The sequence below is a fragment of the Tamandua tetradactyla genome, chromosome 4 (assembly GCF_023851605.1).
Source record: "Tamandua tetradactyla isolate mTamTet1 chromosome 4, mTamTet1.pri, whole genome shotgun sequence".
NCBI classification, from domain to species: Eukaryota; Metazoa; Chordata; class Mammalia; order Pilosa; family Myrmecophagidae; genus Tamandua; species Tamandua tetradactyla.
This window is the reverse complement of record NC_135330.1, coordinates 38,524,821-38,534,390: the sequence shown is the minus strand read 5'-3', so window position 1 is coordinate 38,534,390 and position 9,570 is coordinate 38,524,821.

Here is a 9,570-nt window from a genome sequence, read left to right as displayed (position 1 = left end):
GCCCAGATTTATGTTCTGGGGAGGCAATATGGCCAGAAGGGTAATATGAGAGTTGTCTCTTTAGGAGAGTGGGAGTGGATGAGATTGCCAGTCCATGCCCTCCAGGTCCTGTGGCGGCCACAGGTGTCACCAGCCTCCTGGTCGCTCCTGGAAACACCAGGGAGAGCATTGATTTCTCCTCTCCTTTATCTCCATGTGCAACACTGCATTGTCTTTGGTATTTACCCATATGCTAACTCTCCTTCTGCTGCTGGCTTAGTTCAGTGCATTATTATTTCATCTTTGGAACAGAGCAATAGCTTCTTTACATGTTTCCTAAGAACTGCTTCTCTAAGCTTCAAAACACCTTATTTCCCCCTCTTACTTCCAGGATTCTGTGTCCCAATTGGTAGGGATGGAAGGAGAGAGCAAGAGAGCGTCTGAAAGAACCAGGACTATAAAGAAATTGATGCCTCACTTAATGTTCCTAAGCACACAATCCATGAAGGAGAGAGCAAGGACGACATCCCCCATGTTTTGTAAAAAAATTACAATAGATTCTAAAGCAGGAAAGGGGACTTCCATAGCACTCAATATCCCTGGTCAGAGTGTCATGAATTTTGTGACTTTGGCTTTACTTGTACTTAAGGTAACAAGATCATTCAACAAGGGCTTTTGTGTGCTTGGACTCCTAAGAAGGAATTGGCCACAGAGCTGAAAGCAGGCCTGGAGTTTGAACAGAGGTGGAACTGAGTGTCCATGGGGCGGGGCCCTGACTGAGGAGTTGGTGCCCAGCACACTGTCAGCTCTTTGCTGCTGTAGTGGGAGGGTGCGAATGTCAGAACAGGGGATCAGCACCCTGCAGAGCAAACAAAGGCTATTTGTTCACTTTTCTGTCATAAATTTGGAAATCCCTAAGTACTCCCTGTGTGTCAGCGGCTGCTTGGCATTTTCACATGACATTTCATTTCAGTCTCACAACAAAGCAGTGAGTTAGGCATTGTTCTTGTAACCGTTTTACAGATGAGGAAACTGAGGTTCTTGAGAAGTGGATTAACATGGGAAAGGTCACTCCGGTAGTAGGTGACAGAGCCAGGATTTGAATCCAGGGTTCCTGACTCCAGACATGATGCTGTCTTGGTCAAAGCAGAGGATGAGTGAGTGTGCCTCTCTCACTTCCATGGAGCTCAGGAAAATGGGAACTTCAGCTGTGCTGTCAACTTTGGAAAAAGTATCCCAGTTGCACCGTGTTGAGTCGACATTGTACAAAAATTAACAGCCACACTGGTCTAAAAACGTTAAATGTTTTTCTTTCCATCTGTACTGGAGTAATGCACTCTATTAAATATGTAAGCTCTGATCTACATAGGTTTGATTATAGACACTAATAAAATAGTCTCTAAATAATGAAAATCCAGCCCTTTAAAAACCCCTTTCACAATGTTTAGCCAGATTTTCAAACCATTTTTGCTATTATTTACTTAGCAGTTTCCTTTAACTGACTTTTTTTTTTTTTAACTTAGCCCCATTATAAAAAATAAGTGTGCGACAGTGGCTCAGAGGCAGAGTTCTTGCCTGCCATGCGGAGACCAGGTTCAAGTTCCGGCGCCTGCCCGTGTGAAAACAAAACAAATAATAACTGAAAATGTGGGTTTGGTGCACTAGCTATACATTTTTTTTTCTAATTTTAGTGTGTAAAAAAATACACGCAAAAATAAATAATAATCTTTGGCCCGTTTATTTTAATTCTATGAATTTATCCTATAAATATATTCAGAAATACATGAAATAATGTATATAGAAAATAATTCGTTGTAACATTGTCATGATGGCCTAGAATTAATAGGAAGCGATGTGAATGTCCCTCAGTGGAAAACTGGTTGTAAGTGGACTATTACACAGCCATAAGCAAAGCATGAAGATGTTCCCTACGTACTGATAAAGAACTGATTTACTGATAAGGGGAAAGAGCAAGGTTCTAGATTGTGTATACACAATTGTGTTCATGTGGAAAGGAGGAGGGGGTGGGGATCTGCATTTGCATATGCTTAAAATCTTCTCCATGGGAGAAATGCCAATAAACTAATAAAAGAGGCCACTGATGGGCGGGAAGGGTTTTGCAGTGACAGGAGGGATATTTATCATATGTGTTCATTTTGAACCACGTGAATATATCACCTATCCCCTAAAAAGTTAATTAAAATAATTCAATAATTGCTATGGTAGAAACGTTTGTCCACATACTACCTAAAATCATCTTGTAAGTCACCTATGGGATGTGTTCCTACCAGGGGAATGAAGCACGGCTCTGACAGGCTGGACTCTCCGCCCTCTCGCTCGCAGGAATGGGGTGAGGAGCAACTGGTGTGCACTGCCAACCTCTTTCATGCAGGCAAAAGTCCTGGTTAAAGAAGAGCCCCATCGTTAGGGAAGGCCCTTCGGTCATTTTATCTGCTGATGAAGTCCATGTTATTAACCTTTTTGAAACTCAGAAAACAGTCCAAGTCCCCAGAGAAACAGGGTTGTGTCCTGTAGTGAAGAATGTGTGGGCTGAGTCTGACAATGTCTTCTACACTGAGCGGAGGGTTCTGGGGAAAATGATGTGAATGCCAGCCAGGTCAAGAAAGGATCACTGATACCTCAAGAACTGCAGAGCCCTGGAAAACTGAGAATAGATGTCACGGGATGGTAGGAAATCAGGGCGAGCGTGACCTAAGTTGGGAAGTTGGTGCCAGTCTCCTGGACTGGTCAGTGAAGAGATTACCCAGGTCTCTGGGTGTGTGGTTGAGTCGAGAACCATCTCTGACACAAGAGTTGGTTGCACTTCTGTTAAAGCAGGCTGAGACTGCATTCGCTGTTTTGACAACCACATGATTGTGTTGACTCGTGTTGAGTTTGCAGTCAACCCAAACGGTTAGGTCTTCTTCCTCTTAACAGCCGTCTCCTTTTTATGTTTGGGAAGTGGAGTTTTTAAACTTGGTCACAAATCTTTACATTTATCTTGAGCAAATTTCAGCTTTGAGTTTTGTGACTGAATGTGAGTCAGGCAATATTTTAATTCTGAATCTGTTATTGTACAGATAAAATATTGCACAGGCAATATCTAATTCTGATTCCGTTATTGTCATTCTCTCTCCAAGTTCTGAGTCATTTATACACCTGATCCAAGTTGTTTATAAAAAGGTTAAAAACTTTGAGATTGATGACATTCATACGTTAAGAAGACGTTCAATTAAATTGTCTGATATTCAATCAATTAAATTGTCTAAATTATTTTGTTTAAGGAATATCTTGTCCAAATATCTTTCTTTTTTTGCATATAGCACCTTCCCAATTCACCAATAAGGAAAAAACAATCAAAAAAAGGAAATGACATTGTGAATGTAATTAATACCACTGAATTGTATATTTGAAAGTGGTTAAAATGGGAAATTTTATATTGTATATACACTGCCATAATAAAAGTTTAAAAAAAAAAAAAAGAAATGAGTTTCTTTTGTCTTGACTTTTTCTTGGTCAACTCATGCTGGTTTATGAAGGTCCCAGCTTCCTTTTTGTTTTTAAGTGCCTTGGTTTAACAATCTGTATTCTAGAATTCTTTCCCAGGGCTAGTCTATAACTTCATGATATAAATTCTAGATTTCTAAAATGCCTTTTAGAAAACTGGAATCACATTTATCAATCCCAGCTTCTAGAACTTATATCAGTCTTCACAGAACCTCAGAGTTACAGATAAGGTTTTAGGGATCATACCTGCAAAATCTTTCAGCTCCTGGAATTTAATGAAGTTAGATTTGATAAGTAGAATTTCTTTAAAGAAACTAGCAGCTTTCTCACTATCCTCTTTTTGGGTCTTCAAGTCTCTGTGTAAATAGAAAGCAAAATGAGAGTTGAGGAGTTCTGCTTTCTCTTTGACATCTATTAATATGACACCATTTACATCAGTGACTCTTCATGTTTTTCTTCCTCTAAATGTAACCAAAAAGACCTTTGTGTTGTTCCTAGGACTCTGCAGCCTCAGCTAACTCTGGGCTTCAGCTTTCCTTACATTGGTCATGAGCCATGTCGTCCATCATTTGTATATGTCTAGCCTCCTCAGAGAGTTCTCAGGGGAATCTCTTGGCCTCTCCATTTTCTTCATCTCTGGGATCCCTGAGCAATTGTGGTTATGTCTATTTCTGATAATTTCCATCTCTCTTTGGCAATCAATTGTTTTAGAGACAGGCCAGAGACTCACATGGATTTTTCCTTTTTTATTAGTCAGTACTCTCTTTTGGCTGTCTTTTAGTTTCTCACCTTCTAAAACAAATATCATACAATGAATCGTTTCAACAACAGGAATTCATTGGCTCATAGCTGCAGAGGCTAGAAGGCTTGTTTCCTTCGAGGGTCAGTATCTTCTAGGACTGACTGGCAATCTTTAGAGTTCCTTGGCTTTTTCGTCACATGGCAATGCACATGGGAGCATGTTCTCATTTCTTTTCTGGGTTCTGATGACTTCCACCTTCTGGCTGCCCCCTGCGGCCTCTCTCTCTGACTTTCACTTTGCTTATAAAGAACTCCAGCAATCTGGATTGAAGCCTGACTGAATTCAGTTGGGTCACACCTTAAAATGATGTAGCATCTCAAGGAGATCTTATCTCCCGTGAGTCCACGCCCACCAGGATGTGGGTCAAGAGCAAGAACATGTCCGGACTGAGGTCTACGACTCAATCCCCTACAGCGTGCAATAAAACTAACTAGGGCAAACCTAAGCAAACACCGATATTTATTGTGTGTCTCACAGAATAAGGGCAGGGATTCAGGTGGCTCCCAGGACAGGCCAGAACCAGGTTCTAGAAAGTCACTGGGTCACTTTCTGTGTTTTCTGTCTCTCCTTTTCACTGGGCAGCTGCTTCATCTTCTCTTTACCCAGACTGGTGTTCTCCACTTTCCTGGGACTCATGGCAGAATATGGTGAGATTGTAGCTCCTCAGTGTACACATCATGGTTCCAGCTCTTCAAAGAATTGAACCTGCTTTCTCTCAGTCCTAAATCCTAATTCATAGGGAAAAAAAAAAAATCTATCCGGCCCAACATGACAGATATCCACCGTAGTACCTGGCCAGGCTGGAATCATGCAGTATAAGTGTGGTCACAGGGGACCCCCTTCTGCTCTGGATTCGACGGACAGTTTCAAGCAAAGAAGGAGAAAAACATACCCAAAAAGTAGGTGTCAATTTTAATTCATCCAGCAAATAGTTATTTTATATCCAGATACTGTTCTAGTTGTTACGGATACTACAGGAGAAATAGAGAATATTTGAAAATTCTGTTTTGCTAAATGTGAAGTACATCTCTAATTCTTCCCTCCCTTTTTGTATTGTACCATGGTTGGTTTCTACTCTTTCCACATCAGCGAACTTCTTGTTCAGTGTAGTATTTCCCCTAAGAGACCCACTAACTCAGGAACCATCTTACCTGAGGGAAATATGCTTAACAAACACATAATTGAATTCTCTAGAGACCCGTATCTTCCTAGAGAGAAAGCCCCATGGAGCCTTAACCATGGCTAACAGAGTTATCAGTTTCATTCCTGACTCTATAGACGGATCACATTTAGTGCGTGGGTAAGAAAGACAGGTAACAGAAAGGGCCATTTGCATACCAAAAGAGAAAGCTGGTAGGATGTGCCGGGATTAAGCCAGGTCGTCCAGAATTTTTTCAAACTTTTAAGATCAGCACATATTTATTAAGCCATTGAAGGAAGATCAATGTTAGATTTTAGGTTCTGTGGAAAATATAAAGAAGTGCATGCCCTGCCTCAAACAGCTTGCAGCTATTATTTTTTTTAAAAAAAGGTTCTTTCATGAATCATAGCAAATGGACCAGACTAACGCAAAGTGTTCGTTAAAATAGGCCACATTTTATGCATGATTTTTCTGTAAACCTACAAGTTCTCTAATTAAAAAAAAAAAAAAGATTGAAGCTAGCTGGTTAGATGAATAGGACACAGATAATGCAGCATAGAATGCTTGTGTTTTGAGGTTTAATTATACATGCTAGAGGAATTCAGAGAAAGGAAAATCAGACAAACTTCAGTCAGGGAAAACTTCGTACAGGAGATAAGTCTGAACTGAACTTTTAATGATGGATTGGATTTGTAATGGCAGAAAGAGTGAAAGGGCCATTTTGTAGTGAGGAGCCAGTGTGTTTGCTTGCCCCACTCTGGATTCAGAGCTTCATTAAGCTTTTACTGGTCACCCAGCTACATAGTGCCAGACCCTGGCGGTATAAGCAGCACAAAGACGAGTAAGACCTTTAGTTTCTTGTGTGCTTAACCTGAGATTCCTTTAAAAGAATAGCATTATAATGCTCTCATTTGATTGAGAATGATGGTTCAGGCATATGTAACCAATGAAACTAAATGATTACGCTAAATTTAAAATTACCTTCCTCGGAACCCTTATTTAACCCATATTTTGAGAACCTACCATCTGTAGGCACAAATGATACAGAAGTGGGCAAATCAGCCATGGACCCTGAGCTCCTGGATCTTATGGTCTGGTAGGGAGACAGTCACTTTGACAAGCGTTTACAATCACGTGCGGTTGAATGCATCCTAGGAGAGGGAGAGAGAGCTGCTAGGAGAGCACACGACAGGAATAACTACCCTTGCTGGTGAGAAGGGGAGAAGATTGAAACTGTATAGTTGTAGTAGATGGAATACCAAGATGATCTCCAATGATCAATGCCCTAGTGTAATTCCCTCCCCTTGAGGGGGGCAGGGAGAGGTTATGACATGCTTCTAACCAACAGAATATGGCAAAGGTGATAGGATTTTTAATGTTTCTTATTGTTAAATATAACATAGATACATAGAAAAGAAAGAAAAAGGCAATGATTTTCAAAGAACACTTCAACAAGTCGTTACAGGACAGATTTCAGAGTTTGTTATAGGTTACCATTCCGCTATTTCCAATTTTCCCTTCTTCCTGCTCCAAAACACTGGAGGCTAGAAGAAATATATATATTTTTCTTTTTGGTGAAAAATAACATCATACGAAAAAGCAATAAATTTCAAAGCACATTGCAACAATCAGTTGTAGAACAGATTTCATAGTTTGTTATGGGTTATAATGCCAAAATTTTAGTTTTTTCTAACGTTTTTTAAAATTGCAAAATATAACATATACACGAAAAAATGAATAAATTTTCAAGAACATTTTAACAAGTAGTTATAGAGCAGATTTTAAAGTTTGATATGGGTTACAGTTTCACAATTTTCGTTTTTCCTTCCAGCTGCTCCAGGACACTGCAGACCAACAGAAATATCTCTGTGATGATTCAGCAGTCATACTCATTTGTTAAATCCTATCTTCTCTGTTACATTCCTCCTTCTCTTTAAATAGCATATATACATAAAAGCCATAAATTTCGAAGTGTATCACAATTAATTGTAGAAAAGACTTCAGAGTTTGGTATGGGTGACAATTCCACACTTTTAGGGTTTTTGCTTTAAGTGACTGGAGGCTAAAAAAAAATCAGTATAATGACTGAGCATTCACACTCACCTCTTAAACTCTACATTCTCTGTATAACTACATCATCACCTTTGATCTTTTTCCCAATCTTTAGGGGTATTTGGGTTATGTCCATTCTAACATTTTCACGTTGGAAGGGGCTGTCGATAATATGGGATAGGGGGATGGAACTAGTTGATGCTCTGGATGGGCTGGCCCCTCTGCATTCAAGGACCTATCTGGTCCAGGGACCCATCTGGAGGTCATAGATTTTGGAAAGTTACCCTGGTGCATGGAACCTTTATAAAATCTTATATAATGACCTAGGTTTTCTTTAGGATTGACAGAAATGGTTTTGGTTGAGGTTTGGCAACTTATGATAGGTAGCAATGTCTAACTGAAGCATGTGTAAGAGTGACCTCCAGTGTAGTCTCTCAACTCTATTTGAAATCTCTCAGCCACTAATGCTTTATTTGTTACACTTCTTTTCCCCCTTTTGGTCAGGATGGCATTGTTGAGCCCATGATGCCAGAGCCAGGCTCATCCCTGGGAGTCATCTCCCATGCTTCCAGGGAGACTTTAATCTTTGGATGTCATGTCCCATGTAGGGGGGAGGGCAATGATGTCACTTGGGGAGTTGGGCTTAAAGAGAGAAAGGCCACATCTGAATCACAAAAGAGGTCCTCTGGAGGTGACTCTTAGGCATACTTATAAGTAGGCTAAGCTTCTCCACTATATACATCAGCTTCACAAGAGCAAGCCTCAAGATCAAGGGCTTGGCCTATCGATTTGGGTTTGGTACAGTATCAAGGGGTTCCCTGGTAATAAAGTTTAATAGTTCCATAATTTTTCTCACAGACCTCAAAAGTATGGGTCCTTGCCCATACTTTTTGATTATTTTCTTAATATACTCTGGGATATATTCAGGCATTACATTAAGCTGTACAGGATTAAAAGTTTTCATTCTTATTCTGGACTCCCTGTGTTTGGATTGTTTAAATGCTCTATCTAGACAGGTTGAGTTAGATTTTGTGATACAGAAAATTTAGGTTCTGGACAAAATAAACCTTTCTTCCTTTGGTCTCAAAGAGTAGATGAAGTTTTAAACTATAGACAATATCTTCCTTACCTTTGTATTCTGAATTACCTTAATCCTGATCTGATCTGATCGGCTTCATTCTTAATTCTAACTACCAGGTTATACATGTATAGAGCAGCCTTTCAAAATCCAGAAATAATAATTACCATTCCCGGCTAAATATGACAGCTATAAGAGCTTACAATCTAGGCCCCTGTTTTCTCATAAGTATTTTCTAAATGAGACCAAACGATAATTGTTCTTTTGTTTCTGGCTTATTTTGCTTCACCAAATGCCTCATAGGTCCGTTCACATTGTTGCATGCCTCACAACTTCGTTCCCTTGTGTAGCAGCACAATATTTGATCGTATGTATGTACCATTGTTCACCAATCTACTTCTCAGTCAAGTGCATCCTTCAGCCACCTGCATTCATTAGGCATCATGTTTAATGCCCAAAGTCAACAGTTCAGGTGATAGGATTTTGAAGATTAAATTAAGGCCCCTGAGCAATTGGCTTTGAGTTCACCAAAAGGGAAATTTTCCTGAATGGAGGTGACGTAATCAGGCAAGCCCTTTTGAAGAGGGTCTAGAGAGCAAATACTCTCTTTCTTTCTCCAATACTGGCCTTAAAAAAGCAAGCTTCCATGAATTCCCTAGCCACAAGATAATGAATTCTGTATATACTCTTCCAGAAAAGTGAAGAGGAGGGAATACTTCCTATTTCATTCTATGAGCCCAACATCACCTTAATACCAAAACTGAATAAAGATACATCAAGAAAAGAAAATTATAAAATAAAATTTAAAAAGAAAACTATAGACCAATTTCCCTTATAAACACAGATGTAAAAATTTCAACCCAAAAAAACTAGCAAACCAAATCCAACAGCACATTAAAAGAAGTATACACTATGATCAAGTGGGATTTATCTCAGGCATGCAAGGTTAATTTGACATAAGAAAATCAATAAATGTAACACATTACATTAGTAGAACAGTGGAAATGAAAC